Source organism: Alligator mississippiensis, chromosome 1 (genome assembly GCF_030867095.1).
Source record: "Alligator mississippiensis isolate rAllMis1 chromosome 1, rAllMis1, whole genome shotgun sequence".
In the NCBI taxonomy this organism is placed as follows: Eukaryota; Metazoa; Chordata; order Crocodylia; family Alligatoridae; genus Alligator; species Alligator mississippiensis.
The window spans coordinates 12,109,725-12,135,109 of NC_081824.1; positions in this window are offsets into that span (position 1 = coordinate 12,109,725).

Below are 25,385 nucleotides of genomic sequence, written 5' to 3' on the forward strand. Positions count from 1 at the left end.
ATCCTCAGTGCAGGACTTTGCACTTCTCCTTACTGAACCTCATGAGATACCCTCCAGTGGATCTACTACTCCCCCCAGCTAGGTGTCATCTTGGTGTCAAGAGTCAAAACATGCATGCTGATGACAGTGGCATATTGGCTCCCCACCAGTTTAAGATGGAGAGTCATGAGGCACTCGTTAATTCTGATAGGGAGCTCATTAAATTGATTGATGACTTCATTCTTGATGGCAAAACCAACTGCATGAAGCTGGCATTCTCCTTCCTGTTTACACTTCCAGAAGAAGGTATAGCCACCTCCATGGTCTTTGAGCTGCCCATCTCCTGCTCACTGGGGCTCACCCAGTGCAGCACATCAATGTTGTGTTGCTTGAGTTCCTTCCAGGTGAAATGAAGGTACCATTCAATTCGGTGCTATGAGTAAAGGTGATAATTATCTAGGGCAATAATGACAATGTTTGTATTATGCAAGCTGTAAATTGTTTCCTAGGTAAAGCCCTGTCTGCATTGCACAGTACTGCTGGTACAGTTTTTCAGGAAGGGGTGTGACAAGCTCACACGCTGGTGTCAGCATCTCTCTGTTGGAACAATCCCCAGTCAGGGTGTAGCGTTGTTGACTGAACTGCTGCTGTTCAATGGAGCTGGTGCAACTCCAGTGCCTTTCTACTACCACAGGCCCCCAATTACCACAGCACTACAACTGTAGTTCAAATTGCAGCAGCCTACAATGTAGATTAAGCTTGCTCTGTCAGCTAATCATAGACTCATAGAGCAGTAGGGCTGGAAGGGATCTCCATAGGTCATCTAATTCAATCCTCTGCCTGAGGCAGAATCATCCCTAGACAAACCCTCATCTTTCTCTTGCTTCATGCCTCTTGGCATTTATAGCAGTAACATTGACCACAATGCACTCAGTGGTATCCATCTGAGCAGCAGGTTATAGAATTAGGTCTTGCATATATAGTTGCACTGTAATTCAGTTGACTGATGGGACCTTCATATTAAAGGGTGACAAATTGCTATTGCAAATGAGACAGGAGACAATGTGCTGGTAGGAAGGGAGCTGTGATGCAACTCGAGTAATAAAATTCCTCTTTAGTTGACTTATGGCCAAATTATACTAACTTCACTCAGGGAAACCTTACTCAATGCAGTCTCAGCAAAATCAGTGGAGCAAAGAACCACTTTATACGAGTGAGGAAGGCAGACTGTGGCCTTCGCTACCCATCTCCGAGTACAGCTGAGAAGGAGATTACTATCTCTTACTGAAGAACAAGTTAAGAGGAATTTAATTCTAGTCCACAAGATCCAGATCCACATTTAGGTGCCTAACTCCCTTTGAATTAAATCAGCTCACCTCCCATTGAAATCAACAGGAATTTGGCACCTAAATCTCTTTGTAGGTCTCTAAACAGGCAAAGGCATAACAAAATCTAAGATCTGAAATCAGGTGGCATACATTTGGATGGATATTAAAGCACTTTTACTTAACAGCGAGAGTTATGAACTACTGGAACAAGCTATTGGTCCTTCTTCCCTGGAAACCTTGCAATCAGACTATGCACCTTCCTGGAAGTGGCTCCAGCTCAGACAGGAGTTAAGATCCTGTTTCACTATAAAAATCTGTGACTCTCTGAGAAGCCAATCAGGTTCAACAGGACTTGTGCTTTTCTCTTTCTGTCCTGTCTGAAATTTCTCTCCTTCGATCCATCCAGTCTAAAGCCATCGCCCTGGTGGTCTGAACGTCTGACTCTGCAAGGCTCCAAAAGGGACAACGTTTAAGAAGAAAGTAACCTTCCCTAGAGAACCAACAGCTGGCCTAGGACTATGATCCCAACAATTACATTGCCATTTGTAGTCATTTTATCTAGTATCTATATTTTCCCCAGGGTGTCACACTGATTTGACTTCCACGCCGACTGAGAAGGGCAGGTTATTAGGAAAAACATATTTGCAGAAGTAATAAAAATAAAGAATAAAAAAAAAGGGGAATATGCTTCAGGTAGGGAGAGGGTAAAGAATGAACTGAAAAGGTCAGGGTGAGACTCAAAGACACAGGGCTGCAGTCACACGGAGGATAAGGTTTCTGTGGCTAAAGCCCAAGACTACTGGTTCAAATACCAGGGTGCGTTTCCTGGCTGGGCCACTGACTTCCTGCATGACTGCCTTGGATGAATAACATGATTGTGCTTGATGTCTTAGTTTTCCTATCTGTTGAATGGGTCCAACAGATATTAGCTGCTCTACAGAGGTGCTGTGAGAACTAATATTTGCAAAATATGCCGTGGGAACTTCAAGGAAGAGGTGCTAGAGGAACAGGAAGTGGTAATGGCGCAATAGCTTTAACCATCCTGACGGCTGAGGTCAAACCCTCCCTCATATCATTTTAAAGCAGGAGTCTGAGATGATGCATTGGGTTCCCTTGCTTGCTCCATTTGCTGTTTTACCTAGGGAGGTTAGTGTCAATGCTCATTGTGTTGCTGGTTAAAAATAACTCCTCAAGCAAAAATTATTAACCTGTGGAGCAATGTGGTCTGTGGAAACCTATCTCCACGTGGGTAATTAGAGGGTGGGATGAACCATAACTGGGTATAGCCCAAAGTGAGACCACAGGAGGGGGGAAAATACAAAAGTTGGACCTCAGGGAGCTGGTACCACCCCTGGGGTCACTACTGCAGCAAGTATTGGATGCTTATTGGGCTGTTTGCTGTATATTTTTCAAGCCAATGGTTGTTTATTCCTGTTCCGCAGAAAGCCTGGGAGAAGTTTTATTTCCCCCCCACAACAACCTCCGTTCATCTGAGAAGCCACGCTGGCAACCGAACAGAACAAGTCAGATTGGAAACCAGCAAATATCTGATTTGTGCCTTTTTTTTCTTTAACAGCACCGGGGTTCAGCATCACGCTTAGCCAGCAACGTGTTTATTATTAATCTGTGCTACTTTAACATGAGGAAGCAGCTTGGACTGATGAATCAGATGCCAGCCTCCAAGGTGGTGGGCAGTTGCAGAAGCTATTAATACATAAGAAAACAATTACCAATGGTGCAACAAACCTGTTTAAAAAAAAATCATTCATAAACTTGCAATTTGAACTCAGTTCAATTTGAACTCTAATTATCTAACTCTACTTGAAACTAATTTGAACTCTTGTTTTGAACTTAGGTGTTTCTGGCCTGGGACACAGGAGTGCTGGGGTTTTACAGTTCAGCCATTTCAAATTTACTCTTGAATTTTGAAGCAGAAGTATGTAGTCTCCTCTGGGGGGTTAAGCCTGCACTTGGCCGGAGGTGTCATGACTGGGTGATGCGAGACATCTCTTGTCCTACCAGATTTAGTTACTTTCAGCCCAATTCTCATTCGAGGGAGAAGAAAAGCACAGACTTTGTGCGGGTGATCCTGCTCCTCTCTGTAGCTGTGATATTCAGACACAATTAGATGTAGAATGGGCACCTTGCTGTTGAACTGTCATCATCAATAGCTCTTGCTCTTTTAAAATAGGCCAAGGAACCTCTCCCAAAAGAAAAGGTGGACAGATTTTGGGTTTGTGCAGACTTATCTAAAAGACTCATACATGCACAGTAAACAGCACAGTATGAAAGTTAAAGGGATGAACCAGTCTTGCAAGGATCTGAGCCTGTGACACAGGAGAACGCAGCTATTCTGTACGATATGCTCTAGATGCAGGGTTTCTGTATCAATACTTACTCACTGATCAAAGGACATGCACCAAAATTGAACTTAGACATAACTACATCTCGCAGGCCTGCACACAACTCCCACTGATGTCAGCTGGAAATGCACTTTTTTCCAGCTATTTGAGTTGGTCTAATAAAAGATATCCGATTTACCCAAAGAACCTTTTCTGCCTATGTCCTTAGACCAACACAGCTACAACCTACCCCAGTGTCAACCAGAGGCACCGTACGGCCCTAATTTAGTTATGAAAGGTTGATTCAGTTTCTTTCCATGTTCAAGGCAGGAGAAAAGAAGCCTTGTTATGCTCAAGGACAATAAAAAATGTCTCCACTGCTTTCCCAGAAACAGGTTATAGTAATTTGCTATTTGTACTTGCTTTGAACCCACTTCATTTATGTGCAAAAGCTCCTACAAGCTGGAAGGGCTGTCCTCAAAAGTGCAGGATAAACCTTCCATGAATAACCCTTCAAATGAACATGCAAAAGGATTTTTATTTCAATCCTTGTTTGTAGATGGAAGGTCAGGCAAAAAAATCAGCACATCTAGATATATCCGCTTCTAACACCAGCTTCACTTATGACTTCCTAACCATTGTTATAGAGCAGTGGTTTTCAATCTGTGGTCCACGAATGCCTGGGGGTCTGCAGACTATGTCTAAGGGGTCTATGAACATTGGTGCTGACTCCATGGGTGCTCCAAGGCTCAAGTACCCACCAAAAAAAATTAGTGGGTGCTTTGCACCCACAAGCCATATCATGTGAGTTGGGTTGAAGTAACACGCTGCCTCTTCTGGGCGTGCACGGGGCTCAGTGCGGGAATGCAAAATAAATAAATAAATAAATAGATAAAAAAGAAAAGCACCCACCAGTAAAAACCAAAGTCCGCACCCATAGCTGTGAGAGATGATTATGATCAATCACAAGCATGTGAATACCCACACTTACAATTCAAAGGGGCCCGCACCTCCATTCAAAAATTTTGAGGGGTCTGTAAATGAAAAAAAGGTTGAAAACCACACGTATAGACAAACAGACAGATTTGGGGTGCTGCTGGCAGAGATGAAGAGCTGATGAAGGTTAAAATACAAGAAATATTTCTCAATACTTAGAGTGAGAAACTGGGAATAGCATGCAAGGTAAAACTGCGCAGGGCTAGAGTCCCTGCTGTGTCATTGCCTCCTGTGACACGACCTAAGGTACATCATCAAAGCAACCCCTATAAGGAAAATGACACTTCTCACCCCTAGCTAAGAGCATCTAAAAACAGTTGTTACACTATAAAACAGTATTAACTAAACTGTCCAACTGGTGGCCAGCAGGCAGCATGTTGTCTGCAGCTGCCTCCCCCACAGCTGCATGGCAGGGGCAGGGGCCATGCGCTACCAGTGCTGCCCACGTGATGGGGCCATGTACTGCCCGTTCATCCTGCATGGTGCAGGTGGGTTCCTGGGGGGGCACGTCCTGGGGGGCTTGCCTCCCCCAGCATATTGATGCAGCATGCAGCCCAGGGGCCACAAGGATGCCATGCATCATTGGGAGGTTGGGCAGCTTTGGTTTAGCACATGAACACCGTACTTCCAAAGGTTTCTTATCTGTAGCCGTCTATAAATCTCAGCTAAGCATTGACCAGAATATGTAGATGAGATGATATGGAGCTCAAAAATAAAGATGGAAACTACAATATAATGTAACATATACATGTTAAACCATCCTCTGCTTTACTCAGAAGAGCAAACCTTCCCAGTCATGTATTCATATGCATACGTATATTATCCAAGCAAGCTATATTGCTTGACTTGAAGCATAAACCTGTGCTTAAGAGAGACAAGTTTGACAGCCAGGAGACCTAATCTTTCTATTAGCAGCCTTCTGTGTCTATTACCCTGTCTCACTGGATTTCCCTGCGTGTCACAGCTAGAATGGCTTTTGCAACAGAACAAGCAGACGAGCACTGGATTTGCATAAAGATCTGGCTTGATGTTTCATGATGTAGCCAGCCTGGGAATAGTTCTCTCGCATCGTCGGAGTCGCAGCTACAATCATCACCGTCTTGCAACTGACTGCTCAGAGCCTCATTCTTCCAATATGTACTTATTGCCCAGTTCAGACTTTCACAGGTGATGTTTTGTATGAAAATGCATTGCGCTTTGTGGAACGCAGCATCTCAGTGACTGCAGCAATTTTGCAGGGAGGACATCAATTAACCTGGGACTGCTGCTCTTACCCCAAAACGATGTTTTCATTGGACAAGCTAAATAATTTACCAACCCCATGTCTGACTCTTCACCCCTTATTAACTTTTTAGGTATGCAGGATGGTAGCTGGTAAGCGGCTATTTGTAGATACCTGAACGACAAGGCAACTCATTCACAGCCTTATCGGTGCTACTCCATTGCCACTGAGGCCAGTCATTTTTGTGCTACGGATCCTATGCACCACATTGGCAAAGCATTTCCCCATCTAGCAGCTGCTCCAGCTGAAGATAATAACCTACTCCAGCTTTCAGATGGACGGACTCCTTCACTTTAAGTAGCGGAGACTGTTGCTTCAGTGCTGAACTTTTGCAGACTGAAACACTGCTGAAAGGCCATAAAGGGGGTCATTACATCCACACTATAATTCAGGGAGACAAATGTGGCAAGCTAGGAAAACATAAAGACAGAAGATGTCGGGGCTATTGTCAACACTGGATGTCTGCGAGAGCTGTGTGTTTTAAAATGAGGATTAAGAGTGGGATGAATGCTTGAGGGCATGTTTGGCAGGGTGCTGAAAGCACAGTGGGGCAGCATAAAAGGGGGCATGGAGCCAAAGAGGGCAGGGAAATTGGAGAGAAGATAAAGTACAGTAAAAGGAGGAAGGGAGAGAGGGAAGAAATGAAGGTCGGTGGGAGCCTGGGACACCGAAGGACCAGAGGATCAAGGCTTGCAGCCTTCTCCTCTTCTTTTTGACTAGATGTTTTCTGCCAGCCCACACCCTTCCCTCATCACGTTGGCCCATGTTATGACAGGCAATAGGAATTAAGATTTTCCTTGAATAATTTTAGATGCAAATTGTTTGCAGTGAGGATGATGAGCCTGAGAACAGGTCACTGCAGGATGTGGAAAATTCCCCATCACACAATCAAGACTGGGCGTGTGTCACATTGTTGGGCTAGACAAAGGAATCACTGGGTGAAACTCCATAGTTTGGGTTGAACAAGAAGTCAGACTACATAGCCCTCAGGGCCCCTCCTGGTTTCATCTCAATGGGAGCACACGATGATACAATCATAGAAAATGAGGGTTAGAAGGGACCTCAGGAGGTCACATCTAGTCCAACCCCCTGCTCAAAGCAGGACCAGCCCCAACTACATCATCCCAGCCAAGGCTTTATCTACCCAGGTCTTCAAAACCTCCAAGGAAGGAACTTCCACCACCTCTCTGGGTAACCTGCTCCAGTGTTTTACTGCCCTCATAGTGAGAAAATGCTTCCTAATATCTAACCCAAACTTCCCTTGCTGCAACTTGAGACCATTGCTCCTTGTTCTGTCATCTACCACCACTGAGAACAGTTCAGCTCCATCCTTTTTGGGACCACCCTTCAGATAGTTGAAGGTTGCTATCAAGTCTCCCCTCAGCCTTCTCTTCTCCAGACTAAATCATAGATTCATAGATGTTAGGGTCGGAAGGGACCTCAATAGATCATCGAGTCCAACCCCCTGCATAGGCAGGAAAGTGTGCTGGGTTCAGATGACCCCAGCCAGATGCCTATCTAACCTCCTCTTGAAGACCCCCAGGGTAGGGGAGAGCACCACCTCCCTTGGGAGCCCATTCCAGATTTTGGCCACTCTGTGAAGTTCTTCCTAATGTCCAGCCTAAATCTGCTCTCTGCTAGCTTGTGGCCATTATTTCTTGTAACCCCCGGGGGCGCCTTGGTGAATAAATACTCACCAATTCCCTTCTGCACCCCCATGATGAATTTCAACCTTCTCTTGCGGAGGTTGAAGAGGTCCAGGTGCCCCAGTCTCTCCTCGTAGGGCTTGGCCTGCAAGCCCTTAACCATACGAGTGGCCCTTCTCTGGACCCTCTCCAGGTTATCCGCATCCCTCTTGAAGTGCAGCGCCCAAAACTGGACACAGTATTCCAACTGCGGTCTGACCAGTGCCCGATAGAGGGGAAGTATCACCTCCTTCGCTCTGTTTGTTATGCATCTGCTGATGCACGATAAAGTGCCATTAGCTTTTCTGACGACTTCGTCACACTGACGACTCATGTTCATCTTAGAGTCCACTAGGACTCCGAGATCCCTTTCCGCTTTCATGCTGCCGAGAAGGTCATTTCCTAGGCAGTAGGTATGCTGGACATTTTTCCTCCCTAGGTGCAGCACTTTGCATTTCTCCTTGTTGAACTGCATTCTGTTGTTTTCTGCCCACTTGTCCAACCTGTCCAGGTCTGCCTGCAGCTGTTCCCTGCCCTCCGGCATGTCCACTTCTCCCCACAGTTTTGTGTCATCCGCAAACTTGGACAGAGTACACTTCACTCCCTCGTCCAAGTCACTGATGAAGACATTGAAGAGCATCAGTCTAAGGACCGAGCCCTGTGGGACCCCACTGCCCACGTCCTTCTAGGTCGATACCAACCTGTCCACCACCACTCTCTAGCCAATTCGCCACCCACCGGACTGTGTAGTCATCCAAGTCACAGCCTCTTAATTTGTTCACCAGTATGGGGTGGATACTGTATTGAAGGCCTTCCTGAAGTCTAAGGAAATGATATCTACCCCTACTCCTGTATCCAGGTGTTTTGTAACCTGGTCATAAAAAGAGACTAGATTGGTCAGGCATGATCTGCCTGCTACGAACCCGTGCTGGTTTCCCCTCAGCATAATTTTTCCTGCCAGGCTCTCACATATATGAGCCTTAATAATCTTTTCAAAGACTTTACCAAGGATGGAGGTGAGACTGACTGGCCTGTAGTTGCCTGGATCCTCCTTCCTCCCCTTCTTGAAAATAGGGACCACATTGGCCCTTTTCCAGTCTTCTGGGACCTGGCCCATGCGCCGTGCAATGACATCAGCCAGTGCCTTCAGCACCCTCGGATGGACATCATTGGGCCTGCTGATTTAAACGCATCCAGCCCTTCCAAGTGACTGCACTATCTCAGGGTCAATGCTTGGTGGTCTGGTGCCCCGCTGTTACCTCTCTACAATCCCATTGTGAGACTTGTCTTGTCCCTCATTTAGGAACACTGAGGCAAAGAACTCATTGAGGAGTTCAGCCTTGTCCCCCATCTGTCACCAATTGCTTTTGCCCGTTCGGTAGTGGTCTTATACTGCCCTGGACCTTCCTTTTACTCCCTGTATATCTGAAAAACAATTTTTTGTTATCCTTAACTTGGGATGCCATCCTCAGCTCTATGGTAGCTTTGGCCTTTCTAACTGCCTCCCTACAACTGCGAGCTGAAGACGTATACTCCTCTTTAGTAATTTCTCCCTGTTTCCTTTGCTTATATGGCCCCCTTTTTGCCCTCAGGTTGCTCTGGATTTCTCTGGCTAGCCAAGGAAGCCTCTTGGCCCCTTTCCCCCTTATCGGGATCGTCTCCCTCTGTGCCCAAATGATCGCTTCCTTAAGGCACAGCCACCCTTCCTGGGCTCCCATCTCACCAAATCTCTTACTCCGCAGTACGTCCTTGACTAAACACCTGAGCTCGCTGAAGTCAGCCTTCCTAAAGTCTAGCACTTCCACCCTACTAGTTACTAGTTACCTTTCCCACTCTATGCCTTACGGTGAATTCTATTATTTGGTGGTCACTGTCCCCCAGGTGACCACTGATCTGTAGGTCCCCTACCATGTCACCCCTGTTGCCAGTAGTAGGTCCAGTAAGGCATTCCCCCTAGTGGGACCACGTACCTCCTGCATCAGGTGGAGGTCCTACACACAGGATAGGAACCTGCATGAACAGTGGGAATTTACTGTCTGCGTCTCCCAGCAGATGTCAGGGTAGTTTAGGGGCCCCATGACTACCATTTCCCTAGTCTTTATGGTCTCCGAGAGCTGCCTCAGGAGTTCCAAATCTAGTTCTTCCCCTTGGAGTGGGTGTCTGTAGCAGACCCCTACCACCAAATCCCTTTCCCCTTGACCTCCATGTATCCTAACCCACAATCCTTCTACTCTCTCCTCCTCCAATACCATTTTGATGAGTCGATGTATAATGCTTCTTGAAATAGAGCGCAACCCCTCCCCCTCTCCTCCCTACTCTATCCTGTTCCCTCACCCACTTCTCAGAAGTCATGTGCCCCAGCCCCCAAACCATTTTTGTTGCCCTCTGCTGGACTCCCTCCGTTTATCCACATCGTTTCTGTAGTGGGGTCCCAAACCTGGACACAGTACTCCAGATATGGCCTCACCAGTACCAAATACAGGGGAATAGATTCATAGATGTTAGGGTCGGAAGGGACCTCAACAGATCATCGAGTCCAACCCCCAATCAAATAAATCAATAGTGATTATTGGAAGTACTGTTATTATAATGGAAGTGTTACCTTCAATTGGAAACGTGCAGGGTATGTGTGTACGTTGCATTTTCAGTGTTATGTATGCCTCTATTATATGTACTACAAAGAGTAACCAGCTGTACATTGCTACCATTTTTAGGACCTCAAAAATGGCAGATCCACCAAAAAAATGACAGATCTGCTACAAAAAAATTCTTCTTTGAAACAGCAACTTCCTTGAGCACCACGTTGTAGTTATGCATATTACATGCTAATTGGCCTGCCTCAGTCCTCCAGCATCTAGAAGGCCTTGTTCACTACACCACACCCCTCTGACTCCAAGAAGCCCAGTTTGTGACTCATGACAACTCTACTACCCGACAGTGGGAGTCAGCTTGGTGCAGCCTGGCACTGGCCAACCCTAGTCTCCTTGCTCTGTCTTTGCCTCAGCTAGTCTAATCCATTCCCAACTTCCAGTCCCATTTCTTTTACTCCACCACCCAAACTCCCAGTCTCATCATGGCTGCTGTCTAACCACCACTCCTGCAGGTCCAGCTTTTATGCATTCTGAGCCTGCTTCATGAAGCTGCCTTCTCCACCAATGCTGTCTGTGTGCCTCAAGCAGGGTCGTGGGAAGTACAGCAAAACCAACTTTTGCCCTGATGCCCGAACTCCATGCTGCTAGCAGCAGTCAAGAGCTGCTGTTTCAGAGAAAGCCCCAGGCCAAAGCATGTCCAGCAAATGTCAGTATTCTGGGAAATTAGATCGAGAACTTAAGTCTTTAATGAATAAAATGGAAAGTTTATAACTTGGTAAAATGCAGCCAATTTTTCAGGGATAGCAAGATGAACAACCTTAACATAAAATCTGGCAAATTTCAAATCCCTGCCTCAAAGCACGGAAGATACTAGAGCTGCTCAAATAAAATAGATGTAAGAATACTTTTAACATGCATCAAACAATGCATTTCCTCCCTCCCCCAGTCCTGGAAGCAGCTAAACAAAAGGTAGATGTCTAGTGTGGAAAATTTAAGCTCACATGGTTAAACTTGGTACAGTTATAAGCGACTGAACACAAGATCTTATAATGGGGAGTATGCTGACCCTATCTCTATTAAGCAAAGGTATAGGATACTCTGGTGACAATGGCATCAGACTTGAAATGTTGCAGCTGAACAGTCAATGTAGTCTTAATCTCTGTTGGCCAATGTTCTCCGTTGGCCAACGTTCAAAGGGTGGCCAAAGGAAACGGTACAAACACACTCAAGGTCACCCTCAAGCACGAAGGCATCGACACCAACAGCTGGGAGGAGCAAGCTGCTGACTGTTCGGTGTGGCACCACCTGGTCCACCAACGTGCATGCCACTTTGAGGCCCAATGACTAAATACTGAGGTGGAACAGTGGCGGCAGAGGAAGGAGGAGCCCAACCCAGGGCTGCGAATCCCACTCCCCCCATGCAACAACACATCCACATTGCCGAAGAATATGTGTATCCAGAATCGGGCTCCTCAGGCACTTGAGGACCCATCAAGCCTGATGGACGTCATCCTTGACTCCAAGGGACTGCCGACGATAATCCTTCGTTGCAAAGTAGAATCTGTTTGGGGTTTTTTTAAAGCCTTTTAATTACACATGTACCTGATCAGAATGAATCAAGAATGGGATTCACTGCAGGTTTTTGAAAGGAAGAATTGTGATTTGCTTGTCCATAACTGAGACATCCTGTATCTCTACCCCTTGGTCCAGTGACAAGTACTGGGTACAACACTTCCACATCATTATTACAGCTGTTATTTTTTTCACAAAGCAAATATTTGTTCAAATCTATTTTTAATTAATTGACGTCTCCTGTGTATTTCTGTGGTTGGGCTGAAGGCAGCAATGAAGCTGGAAAGCGACTTTCAAGGTTGAATGAGAAAGTATCCACAACAGAGTTTTAAATTTGTGCACCCAGGTATTTGTCCCAGAAATATTTTCTGCGATCTTTCAATGAAGCAAGCAGAAATAATATCAGGTTACCTATCTGACAAATGCAGCTAAGAAAATACACCAGGGGGCAAAACACCCCCAATAGTATCTCTCAAAGAATATACGTTGTCAGAAACTGATTTCTACTAGCTTAAAGAAACTCCACGAGCAGGTTACATTTCAATAAATTATTTGTGGTGACTTATTCACTTAGCTCTACTTATCATCTTATGATTTATTATGGAATATTTATGAGAACTTTCTCCATCCCATATTGTCTCATCATTTAAATTTATCATGCCTGAAATCACCAATCATTCATCTCTCTAAAAGACTCTGATTACCCAACAAAAACACAAGTTGGCTTAATGCTTTCCATAGAGATGCAGCAAAACAAATGCAAAACTTGCAGTGAGGTTGAATCAGGGAACAGATATCCTCAATTCATGAACAACGGGGAGGGACACGTGGAACCTGAAGCGCTCTGTAAGCACTGAAGGATTTTCAATGTTATTCCAAGTAAAGATATATTGCTCTGCAGATTTAGTTTGTAACTAAGAAATGAAAAAAACCCCTTTAAAATCAATTCCACAGGACCCATATTCATTTTATGGATTCAGCAGAGTGACCCCTGCTTAAATATTCAGACACAAGCATGCCTTCACCTTGGTTAACTGGCTGAATCTCATAGTTTTGTGCTGTTTATTGGCATCAGCATTATGGTGACATGGAGCAGAAACCATATCCACAGGGTTTCTGAAGCTCACTGAATGCGATTGCCTGTGGGAGAAGTTTGGATGAGGGCAATGAAAGGTCAGACCAGAAGTGTGGAAGTCAGGAAAGTGGAGACTGAAGTACTTCATCTTTGGACGAGGACTCTTGGTTCCATCTGTTCCAGAGAAAGAAACACTGAATTAGGGAGACCTCCTCAGACAAGCACCAGGGGAAAGCCTAAAATCCCTGAATCCTGGCTTCTGCACCATCAACCATATGCCCAGACCTCAGCATCTTAGTAGGCAAGTCATTGCAAGGCCAGGAAGGGCATATTTCATCGAACGGTGCAGTTTCAGTCTGTAAGGAACCCATGCAAATCTTTTCTTCATCTTTGGTTTGTGTGGGTTCACCCTCAGAGTTTGGTTTCCTATAAACTCAGTAATGCAAAGCAAAACCCAGCCAAAACCAATGTGTTGTGCCTGGTTTCAGGTTGAAATCACTCCATTTCACATGGTGCTCATCTGTAACCATAAAATGACCCAGGTGCACTCAAAAGACTGCTTCAGTTTTCACAGAGCTAACAAACTTTTCTTCACAACAGGCCACAAAGTTTGGGGCCATCTCAAGCCCCCCCGAAGTGGACTTCAATGATTTCATTGCAAACATCTTTCACCGCTCTTTATAAGAGGAGGAGTTTTGGGAGGATGTCAGGTCTCATCTTACTGTTGCTCGGGGTACTAGAAGAGGGCCTGGGTAGAGCTGCCAAGAATTCAGTCCCAAAATAGTGGAGCATTTTGGCAGGAAAAGGATTTTAGGAATGTGGGAAATACCCCAAAGTGCTTCAAGTTCATCTGATCACTAGAAGCGGTCAAAAGCAGTTGCCTTGAACCTGTCAACTATGCAGCAATGAGGCACATTTTGCCCCTTGGAAAGGCTCCCTGCAACCATCAATGGTTGGAAGTGGGGCTGGATTCTTTCCCAAATTCCATCTTCTTTTAAAAATATGCATAATGGTGGCTTTGGGCATTTTTCCCCTTACAAAAGGTCAAACCTTGCTAAGTTCTTTGCCTCAATGACGTTAAACTTCAGCTGTGTGTGAAGCACATTTCCATTGATCAGGTTTGAATTGCAATGTTGACCATTGGTTTTGCACATTATTATTTTTTATTGCTTGGTTTCTCCTTTTAAAGTTCAGCCCAATGGCTGGTTTGACTTTTCACTGCCGTCTGCTGCTGCTCTACAATTTGGGGGACCCCATGGCAGTGGGGATGACAGGCCTTTGACAGACAGGGTATCTGGTGAGCCAAATACAGGTGTGCACAGAAAATGTGCTATCCAGGGTTCGTGGTGCCCAAGCATAAATGGACATAAAGGAAAAAGCGAATTTGATAAGAATTACAGCTGCAAGACTGACTTCTTCCCACGGCCCTTATTCACCATCATTCTTTTATTTTTTTCTTATGGCTATGAAAATAATGCCCCTGAGTTGAAATAATTGAAAATTACACAAGCGGGAAGGGAGAAAGGTTAAATTCAAATGTACTTTCTCTTTGTGAAGTTTTGCTTTGAGCTTCCTTCCCTTCACTAACACAAACTTTGTTCAAAATCTCTGTTTTAAACACTGCCTTTTGCAGTGGGTCAGGTTAGGTAGCTGAAGGCGCATGCCGATGTTAGGCCCCATACTAACATACATGAACAAAACGCCTGTTTTCCCACTGTCCAGGGCACCCACTGACCTCAGCTGGAGCTGTGGGATGCTCAGTACTATTGGAAATCAGGACTTTTTTTTTTTTTTAAATAAAGTATTCGTACGTGGCCTTCAGAGCCATTTGCTGCTGGGATTGTGTGATCTATGTAATTCCATTCCCACTTTATTACCAATGTACGTAACAACACTTTTCCAGGTCGGTGAAGTTAATTATGAGACTGAACCTGAAGAAAGCAGCAAGTAATACTCCCACAGACTTCTTTGGTACATGCCAAATTTCAGCATAAGGTTCAAAGCTCATGTTTTGCATTAATATCATGATGTATTTACCTAAGGGTTTTGCTTTACAAACATTACCTAAGCCTCATAAAGTTGCTGAGAGGCATCAGCACCATAACATATTGTAATATTATTTTATTATTTAATACGTACAATATTAAAGGCTGGGTGCTGTGTGCACGAGGAAACTAATCCAGCAAAAGCTGATTAAAAATTACATAAAGCTCCAAACTCTCCTGGCATCACAATATTAGGTGACTCTCCATCAACCCTATATATATGTACATGGAGTTCAGCTATCCAAACACGTATTGAAATTCTTATGAGGAATTTCTATGCCTTTAGGATGATAGTCGAGTGACAAGGACTAGAGCACTACATTCAGAGCAAGGAGACTTGGGCTGTATTCCTCAGCCCTGAAGCAGCAAGTCATTTCTCCTGTATTACTTGTCCCACCCTCCATTTGTATTGGATATTTAAGACTGTGACCTTTACAGGACAGTACTGTCTCTTACTAAGTGTGCATATAACACCTAGCACAACAAGGTCTTGATCTCAGTTTTGGGCTTCCAAACACTACTAAAATTCACATAATACATTTGGGACAGTCATCTAAACCCAGTTTGTCTATGTTCATCTAGGCACAGGCCTCAGCATGCGATAAAACTCTATTGATGATATTACTATCACTGGTAGAAAGAGATTTAAGTGGCAGACTAGTTAAATGCATTCATTTACCCAAAAGAGATGCAAACAGTGATGGGCAAATTGCTATGGAAAAACAAGTAAATGCCCCAGGTGCCAATCCTTTATGGATTTCTACTACCAAACACATATTTGATAAGCTCTAATAATTATTCCGTCTGTTTGGTTTTCATTTTGATACCTGCGTGTCTCCAAACCTCTAGATTTTTTCTGCAACCATAATAAGAAATGCTGGATATCGTGGAAAAGGCTATCGTGTGCATCTTCTTCCAGCTCAACCAGTAGTACGAAGTCCCAAAACTGTCCTGAGAAAGCCTGTTCTTTCAGGATTTCCAGCCCTGTGTTGCAGGCTCAAAAATCTATGGATGCTCAAATAAAGATCCAAAGCAAACCCAGATTTAAACCCCTTGACACCCACCATATGACACCATTCTCATAATCTCAGAATCAAACAGCATCTAGAGGAGGAAAGAACCTGTTAGGCCATCTGTCCATCTCCCTACTAGTGCAGGATCTCTCCTTTGTCCACTGTCTTTCAAATACTCCCAGTATTCGTGTTCTCCAACATTGCCTTGGGAAGACTATTAATGAACAAAATAAATCCTGCTGCCAGAAAATTTTTGTCCTTAGTTTTCCTTAATAATATTCCATTATTTCAATTTTCCATAATGTCACCCCTATTTTTGAAGGTGCATTACCCTAAGTAAGTCTTCCTTCTTGTTAGTGCTTCCATCACCAGTGCAAGTAGGAGCACAGTCTGGGGCCAACAAGTATTTATGCAGACTTTTCTGGGAAGGACAATGAAGTTGAACAATTTTAGAAAAGCAGGCAAGCCAAAACACTGAATCTTAAATGCCAAGACCATGGAAATGATGGGTTTAGTATATGTTTAGGATATTAATATGAAAAAGCAGGTTCGGGACGACCAATGGCCAAGTGAACCAAACCCTGGGGTCACTTTTTGAATTGCGACTACTCATATATGTAATGTGCACTAGGGGAAGGGGGGTTTATCCCTTTTCAGTGGCTTGTCCACATAATAGAAAGAGAGTCTACTGTAGCTTGCAGCTAACAAAGTTACTCTAACTCTAATACTAGAGCCCAGTGTCTTTACCGCAGTAGGCTGCAAGCGTAAGCCCTACAGACAACCCAAATGGGATGGATTAGATATAAATTTGCACTCGTGTAGTTCATTTATTTTCCCTAGATTTATTACCTCAGTGTGAGCACTTTATATTCCCTGCCATATGTCAAAATGAATTTACTAGCCCAGTGGGTTTCAGGGGGAAAAAACCCATCCAAACCTGTATGCTGTTCATCATTATTTTTACCTCCAAATTTGACATTTCCAATATATTTTAGTAATTTTACAATGTTCATTATCATCCCATATCAATGGATAAAATCATGGCTGTGACCAGGGCTGCATCTGCGGATTTGGGAGAGGCTTAAAAATGCAGTTTGAAAGAGAGATTTTGTTTCAATGTTAACTATGGAACAACTATAACATTTCCATAAAAACAGATGGCAAGTGGCTTTGCTTGGCAATGGAGTGGCCACACACTACGGGATAACTACCATTAAAAGATGGTATGAAACCCGTATTATAGGAAGGCAGCAGGTGATGTTAAAACTTCCGCTGACCACTGGTTACAAGCCTGATCTGCAATTAGCTGTTTCTACTGCTTTGCCACTGACATGGCGCTGACACAGGATCACATACACGCACAGTATCAGAAAAGGGAAAGCCAGAGAGTCCTACCGCAGAAAGGTTAACCAGAAGTTTAAGTTCGGAGATGAAGTACTAACCTTATATTTTAGCTCTGTGTGGTTGCAGATAATGCTGTTATTTTTGAGAGCTGACAGCTTGGGATAGATGACTGGATAAAATGATTAGATATGCCTCAGCCACAGACTGAGCTACAAAGGATGAAAGCTCTTTTCAGATGCATACCAGTGGTACCCAACTAAAGGAATAAAAGCTGGTCTTAAAACAAGCAACATATTCTTGGACATAAATCTTAAGACTGGTGCAAAGTGAAAGGGCTTATAACTACCAGTGTTCGTTTTACTGCTGAAAGAGTTTAAAGCAATGTGTAACTTTAGTCCAGACCTTTATAATACTCTTATGACAATTAAAAAAAGAGAGAGAGAGAGACCAACAAATGTGGGCTTAGGAATGTCTGTCCCCGAGCTTGTATGAGTGCATTGCTACCCAGTCTCATGCCAATACAAACCCGCTGATCTGTGAGCAGCAGAAAAGGCTTCATTGTTGAGTCAGACATGAAGCATGGGTATCAAAAACCCTATCTTTTCCAGAGTGCAAAACACTCTTAATGGCGAAAGAGGAGGGCGACCTTTCTTTGCATTCGGCACCAGCCAGCTTTTAAGCTGCTAGCTCAGTCTGTGGCAAATGAAGTGCCATTTTGAAGGTGAATGCATCCTACTCCCAGAGGCATGACCTTTCGTTCAGCTCCCTGCAATTTTCTTGCCAGGACTCTGGCACAACCGAAAAAGAGACAGACCCAACCCTGCCCCAGATCACAATGTGGAGGTGTGCAACTCATTTTAAGGGGAATTCACCCATAGGTCAGCATCAAACCACCACAACAGTTATAGTGTAGTTAAACCAACTAAGAGGCACCTTGTGGCAAATACACTTTTTCTTGGCCTTTGGCAAAGGCATGAATTTCAGCCCCAGAACAGACATAAGTAGGTGCTCAAAATGAGGAACTGGCAACATAGGCCTTTTGGACATTTATCCAGGCTCCCAAAGTGACTTTCAGGTGTGTATTAAAATAAGAGTTATTAGAATCAACATAATTTTTTATTACATGAACAATAGCTACACATGTTGGTACAAATATTTTTAATAAAACACCAAAATAGTTGGGTTTGTGTACATATGCACTTGTGTGTGCTTGGGCCTGCATATATTTTATTTAAAGCTACTCCTGTCTGCCTGCACGCATATATAATGTATGGAGATTTGCTCACATTTATTATAGTCACGTGCTTGTGCATGTTATTTATGCATGTAAAAGAGCATACATCTTTGGGTACATGTGTGTAGGTAGATACATGTACATGCATATGTAGGGCTACATACATATGTAGGGCAGGTATGTATGTATGGTTATGTATTTATGAAGAACACACATGACTAAGTGCAAGGCCAGACCCCTTGACAACTTGGACACCAGTGTGCCTAATACTGCATTTTGGTAGGGAATAATTTAGAAAAGGATTTGGTGCGCACAGAGGCTAAACACACTAAAAAAGAAATCCCACATGATTTTGCTAAGGGAATGAACCCAACCCTTGGTTACTAAAAGCAACGTTGAGTACAACCAGGAATCGGGGTGGCCATTACTGGCTTGCTGTGTCCAGGTCTGGTGTCCACTTTTTAAAAAGGGATGTTGACAAACAAGCATAAGGAATAGTTCGGAATAGTTCAGTCCTTGGACCTGGACTCTTCAATGTCTTCATCAGTGACTTGGATGTGGGTGTGAAGTGTACTCTGTCCAAGTTTGTGGACGATACTAAATTGTGGGGTGAAGTGCACATGCCGGAGGGTAGGGAACGATTGCAGGCAGACCTGGACGGGTTAGAAAAGTGGGCAGTACACAATGGGATGCAGTACAACAAGCACAAGTGCAGATTGCTGCACCTAGGGCACAAAAATATCCAGCACACCTACTGGCTAGGAAGTGACCCTCAGCAGCACAGAAGTGGAAAGGGCTTTCGGAGTCCTAGTGGACTCCAAGATGAACATGAGTCGTCAGTGTGATGAAATCATCAGCAAAGCTAACCGCATTCTTTCATGCATCAGCAGATGCGTGACATATAGATCGAAGGAGATGATACTTCCCCTCTATGTGGCATTGGTCAGACCGCAGTTGGAGTACCGCATCCAGTTTTGGGCACCACGCTTCAGGAAGGGTGTTGATAGACTCGAGAGGGTCCGGAGGAGGGCCACTTGTATGGTTAGGGGCTTACAGGACAAGCCCTATGAGGAGAGACTGAGGGACCTGGACCTCTTCAGCCTCCGCAAGAGAAGGCTGAGAGGTGATCTTGTAGCTGTCTACAAATTCATCATGGGGGACGCAGCAAAGGATTGGAGATGCTCTGTTCATCAGGGCGCCTCTTGGGGTAACAAGGAACAATGGTTACAAACTGACAGAGAGCAGATTTAGACTAGATATCAGGAAAAACTTCTTCGTGGTAAGGGTGGCCGAAATTTGGAATGGGCTTCCAAGAGAGGTGGTGCTTGCCCCTGCCTTGGGGGTCCTTAAGAGAAGGCTGGATAGGCATCTGGCTGGGGTCATCTGACCCCAACGCTCTTTCCTGCCCATGGCAGGGGGTCGGACTCGATGATCTGTTGAGGTCTCTTCCAACCCTAGCATCTATGAATCAGCAGAATTACTTGAGATTTAGAAAACTGGATATCTAGTTAAAAACTACAAACAAATAAATTTGCTCAATTTGCTTAGGGTGGAAACAGATCTCTCCTTGATGTAATGAGCAAATGATGCTCAACAGTTTGGGGGGGACAACCCGGTTTCCTCAGATCAGTACAAAGGCCTGGTCTCTCAGCTGTATCGAAGGCTTTTGTCAGATAGATGAAGGCTATGTATGGTGTTATACATTTTTCTCTACACCTCTCTTGCAGTTGCTTGTTCAAAAATATATCAACGGTGGAGTGTCCTGAGCAAAAACCGCAGTGAATTTCAGGATAGATTCTTTCACCAAGAGACTGCAACCTATGGAGCAAGATGCGAGTGACACGTTGTCTGACAATGTTCAACAGGGGGAAACCTCTATAGTTGACAGGGTCACTTCTATCCCCTTTGCTTTTGTATAATTGCAAACTGAGCATCTTTGAAATCTTGCAGTACCACTTCCTCTTTCCAACAGAGCAGAGTAACTTCATGGAGCTTTTGAAATAACTTGTCGTTGGCACATTGGTAGATTCAGCCCGTGTAATAATTCTGTCTACCTTAGCTGGTTCCCAAATGGAAAGAATAGCATTCCCTCTTCCCTTCCTCCCTCTTTTCACTGTCTTCTTTCCCTGTCTCTACCATTTCAAATTTTACCCCAACCCATCCACTTCCTCCTCTCCCACAATGCTTTTATTCACTATCCTCAGGCTTACAAGGGGGACCCATCTGGCCACAGCATATTGCCTTTGGCTCAACAGCCTTCCTAGTACACAGGCTCTGCTGCTTCTGGTCCCATTAGGTGTTATACAGGTCTCAATCCCTCAGCACAATGGGGCGGCAATGAGGAAACAGTGCATTCTCATCTCCTGCATATTTTGTAGGTGATGGCGCGTTAGAAGGTGGATCACTCAGGCCCTGGACCACAGAGACCACAACATGCCCATCAGGGTAGATGAACATGTATTAAGGCTCCAATTCGGGAAGAAGAAATGCAAACCTCTAGAACTCTTGGTTCAGAGATGATACCTTTTATTAGACCAACTAAGAAATTGCAAAAAAAAAAAAAATAAAAAAAATCATTTTTTTGGTGATTTCTTAGCTGGTCTAATAACAGGTCTCATCTCTGAACCAAGAGTTCAAGAGTTTTGCATTTCTTTTGGTCTCAGACCAACACGGCTACCAAATACATCCCTAATTCAGGAAAGCATTTAAGATCATGATTAATTTGATAAAACAGTGGCTGTCTAGTAGTTATAGTCTAGCAGAAAAGCAGGAAAGTAACCTTGTGAGAGAGGAGCTTTACAGAGCACACATGTAAATACTGAACCACTGTTCCACATAAATGATCAGGAGTATATATGCACACTCTGTCAGTGCTTATAGACCCACACTTACTGTACACCCATACACAAACCATCCTGTCACCCAAATCCCGCTCAAGACTAGTACTCATTGCTTATCTAGGACACACTATTACAGAATGACCCTTCTGTTTCTGGTTTCTCATACAGAAGTGACATCACCGGTTCATAACTCAAAGAACAGTAACCATATTTCAAAGAGCCATTGGACTTTCTCATTACGATTCTATAGGATTTGATTTTCCACAACTCCGGCCTTGCCAAAGCCATGTTAAAAATAGGCGCGGTAATACTTTTCACATTTGTAGGCTGTCAAGAACAGTTAACAGGGAACAAGTCATTCAAAGGCACATAACTTTATAATTAAGGCACCGAACTTTATAAACCCCATTTTTCACTGAAACAGTGACTTTTAATAAAGCAAAGTGGAGCTGTGGGGGATTTTTGTGGTTTCTGTCTGCAGGCGGTGTGTGAACATTTTCGGCCCTGAACCCTCACCACATACATACAGACCCCGGTCACTAGTAGGAATATTTATTTCTGCTTACAGACTAGTCTGGTCTGGTGGAAAGGGCACTGGGCAAAGTGTCAGGAGACCTGGGTTCTAGTCCCAAGCACTAAGTTTTCCCCAATAGGCAAACCACAGGAAATCACTTTTCCTCCCTCTGCCTCAGGTTCCCCATTTGTAAAATAATGTTTTTTGCCTCCCATGTAAGGTTGCTTTGAGTTTTATGGATCCAATGAGCAAGATATTATTATTTTACAGATGGGAAAATGGAGGCTTACAATGATGAAGGGGGTTGTAACAGGTTGCAGAAGACAACAATGGCAGGCCCAGAAATAAAATCCAGTGTCCTGTTTCCTGTTCACATGCTCTCTCTGAGAGCCACAGCTGGAATTCAAGGACACAGGGCATTAAAATCTGGGCTCCACACAACATTTCCCAATTCGGTTAAACTGGACGGCCCAGAAGCACCCTGACTCTGTCCTGACTGCCGACATTGGACATTCAGATTGGCTTTGAAAACACAGAGTAAAATTAAACTGCAGTCTTTAGGTAATCACTATTCTGCAATTCAACTTTGTTCTAGGGTTTGACTATTTGTTTTGCAAAAGCAGTATATGTATCTGACAGTTTGAATTATGGAAAAATGTCTCATCTACAATTGGGACAGCTAAGCGTAATTTGTTCCGTAAAATGTAATAGCATAACTTCCTATGTCACATCGACATGCAATGAGCAGCCACTGAACAGGCTTCATTCGTGCAAAAAATGGCTCTGGGTCCAATTAACAATTCTTGATCTGACCTGGGGCAATGCTGTTAGACTTCAGATGTGGAAGGCCACTGTGCAATGGTCCACTCATCTGGAGCTCCTTGAAGGATCAGAGCCGTTATCCGTTCAATTCATCCATCTGAAAAATGGGTAAGATAGCCCTTCCTTCCACCAATTCTTTGCCCACCCTGTGTACTGAGGTTGTAAACTATGCAGAGACAATTAAGCTTCTGCTACACGGCACTATCACTCAAGTGTATTCGAAGAAGGATAGTCCAGGAGTTAGTTTGCTTGCCTTGCACTTAAAAACCCCAATTCCCAGCTCTGCCACAGACTTTGTGAGGTCACTTGGACCCAAATCCAACTCCTTTTGGCAGATAAGTAGCACTTGTGTGGTTAAGTGGCATTTTCAGCCACTTATGCAGATTTTTAGATCCTATTCCATTTGTGCAACTCACTGGGTCTTTTTAAGCATGCTCTAAAGGGATCAGCTCTGGTCACCTCTGCTCTGTTGTGATCTCATGCTACCTTGGTAAACATATAAACTCAGTGCAAGCCATTAGTCACAGAAAAATTATGACTCATGATGGGGAGATAGAAGGAGGTGGCAAGGATGGGGCCTGTTATTAGTATTGCTTACCTGACTGAAGGTGGAGTTGGATATGGGCATTAGTGTCTCAATGCTTTGCTTCATGACCTCTCAGAGAGAAAGAAGCACTTTGTAGGAGACAATACATTAAAGACTGAGAAGTGGACACAGTATATAGGGCTGAATAAGTACCTAGAGTCATGCAAGCTTATGCACCATGCCTAAAACAAGAGTCCTGAGCTCAACTGTTGACCTCTATGTGGTAGTGGCATAAAATATGTAATAACAACATCATAAATAATAACAATATACTTATGAAACTTTCCCATATAAGCACCATGATGCTACAATAAGAGCTATGCTAATATTACCATACAATACTAGAATCATAGAAAATGAGGGTTGGAAGGGACCTCAGGAGCTCATCTGTGTCCAACCCCTTGCTCAAAGCAGGACCATCCCCAACTAGATCTTTCCTGCCAGGACTCTGTGAAGCTGGACCTTAAAAACCTGCAAGGACAGTAATCTCCACACCCCCTGGGCTGCATAGCCAATGCTTGGCCACCAGTCGGGGGGCAGGTCTTCAGTCCAACAAGTTAACGACACTGGAGTGAGGAAAGTCAGGATGATGGCACTTGTAATGAAAGAGTAGAGCCAGAGCAGAGGCTGGTGGTGGGCTCTCAGTACAAGTTTTAAATATAGCCAGGACCACGGGATATAGAAATCAATGGAACGTGATTAAATTCAGTCCAGCGTCGTGTGGACAGGAAGCATGGAGCATTCCTGTGTTCTGCAGAAGCAGCATCCAGGGAATTGGGGTTTTTTTGCTTACAGAAGCATGCATCGTTTAGGCATAAATATAGAGAGAAGGTTGAAGAAAATACCTGTTCATTTTTCATCCAGTTTAAAAGAAAAATTGAGTGATTTCTAAAACCTCACTGCTCAGCGAAGTTGATAGGAAAGGGCTCTTCCAAAGCACAGCGAGGTCAGGAGTTTTTCAATGGATTTCAACGGACACTGAACCAGACCCTAATTCTTTCTCGATGGCCAGTCCAAAGACACAAGCTGAACAATGCCAGCAGTCAGATTCAGCCATGGCATCAAGGGTGCAATGCACACCCAAAACAGAAGTACCCTAAGAAGTATCATTGCTTTGGGTTTTGCTTCTGGTCGCTTTGCAAAGTAGTAACAACCACTTCTGGGGAACATATTTCCTAGAGGACTCATGGCCAGCTGAGGTTAACAGCACACAGCTGCACTACCATCATCAGAAGATCATTAATTCAGGAGGGCTATCCATACTGTTTCATCAGAGGAAATGACAGATTTAAGTTGGCATGTGCCACACAGAGAGCAGCAGCAAGCTCAACAATTAGTGTATATATGTGTATATACATGCATTATATATAAATATACATACCTATATACATATATATTAGTGTATGTATTTCTATATGGACATAGACAACTCCTTTTAATACCTTCAGAATAAATCATGTTCTCCACATCTGCAGTTTACACTAGCCAGTCTGTAATAATGTATTAATGCGGAGCAGTTGGACTTTCTATTACTGAGCAGGTATAAAATAGTGGGAAACCCAAGGATAAGAGTAATATTTGTAGCTATCAGGCCACGTCTAGAGCTGTAGAGCACTACGTATCATTGCTGTGGCTGATGCTTCCAACTCACAACAGGCCACGAGTCTAGTTTTCCTCCCAATTTCCCCAAAGGCCTTCTTTTAAATATATTTTTCCTCCCCCCTTTCTCTCTAGCCACTCACACAGGCTCAGATCCAGGAAAGGTGCTTAAGCATGTGCTTTAATCCCATGGAAGTCAAAGTTAAATTAGGTCAAATATCAAGCTGGCCTGCCCCAGCCGGAAGCAACAGGACAGCAATGCCCTTTTTGCCTTTGGTGAGGTGGTTGCAGGGCAGCTTATCTAAGTACTCATCCCATCAGCCAGAGTGCACTTGCTTGTCAAGATGAATACTCTCCTCCTGTTCCATATAGAGGAGGTTTGAGGGGTCCACAGAGAAGTCAGTCTTGAAGTTCACACCCATTGAGAAGGATGGGGCAATATGCAATCATGAGTGGTAGAAGATTACTTCTTTGTAGTAACTGAACTCCTAGCTGATGTCATTACATAACTGAATCCCATGACACTGTTGATACCCAA